Genomic DNA, 1,286 nt, shown 5'->3' with positions numbered 1-1,286 from the left:
GAGCAAAGTGGATCGGCTGTTACACCTTTCTTTTATATCCTTATAAGCACGGGTTTATATCAGATATCAATAACAATTATAAATTACTATTCATATGTATCCCCCGACTTTACAGTTAAGCTTACAAGTCACTCAGGCCACAATACACCAACCCTCTAGTATTCCATGTCCATAAGAAAATAATTTAATTATATTAATAAAAAACATCTCTGCACTTTCTAAATTTTATATCGCTTGTCCTTTTGGCAGTTTCAAGCACTACTTTCATTCTCTTTTCAAAGTTCTTTTCATCTTTCCCTCACGGTACTTGTTCGCTATCGGTCTCTTGTCAATATTTAGCCTTGGATGAAGCTTACCACCCAATTAGGGTTGCAATCTCAAACAACCCGACTCTATGATTGTAATGTCCAACCGTGACATTTAAACCAAAAAAAGCCATGACAAGTTTGACCCTGCCACATCTTCCTTCAGTAGGAATCGAGATCTACTTTTTACTATATAAACGGGGCTATTACCCTCTCCGGCATTCCTTTCCAAAAACAAAAATAGAAATTTTGATCTCTAAATCATATTCCCGTCACTGACATTAATCTCTCAGAGTTTGACCCCCAAGAGAAATTACATCTTTAAAGTACAACTCTTATTATTTTCTATCAATTGTTAGCCAAGTCAAAAGTTGCCTTCCTTCTCAACTAACTCATAATAAGATTTTAACTTTGGGCTTTTCCTTCTTCCCTCGCAGGTACTAAAGGAATCCTCGTTAGTTTCTTTTCCTCCGCTTATTAAGATGCTTCAGTTCAGCGGGTAATCTTGCTTGATATTTCAGATTGATATTATTATAACTAATCTTTCTCAACTTTTCATTTAATATTAAAACTTATATTAATATTTCAATATTATTTTAATATTAAAATTTCTTTTTGAAAAAGAAATTATTATTATTAATAATAATTAAAGATTATAATAATCCTTTGAAAGATTTATTTTAATCTCAAATAATATAAAACAAATCTATTTTTGATTTAAATAGATTTATAATAAATTTATAACCAATTCTGAAACAAGCATGGTCCCTCAATTATAGAAATAACTGAGAAACCGCAATATGCGTTCAAAATTTTGATGACTCGTAGATTTCTGCGATTCGCATTAGCTATCGCGCTTTGCTGCGTTCTTCATCGATACAAGAGCCAAGATATCCACTGCCAAAAGTTTTTTTAATTTTTCTTTAATTAAAAAAACTTTTATTTATAATAATATCGTTATCTAATTATTGCATCCATCAA

This window comes from Monocercomonoides exilis (assembly GCF_001643675.1).
Source record: "Monocercomonoides exilis strain PA203 chromosome Unknown scaffold66-335014, whole genome shotgun sequence".
Lineage (NCBI taxonomy): Eukaryota > Preaxostyla > Oxymonadida > Polymastigidae > Monocercomonoides > Monocercomonoides exilis.
This window is presented reverse-complemented; position numbering follows the sequence as displayed.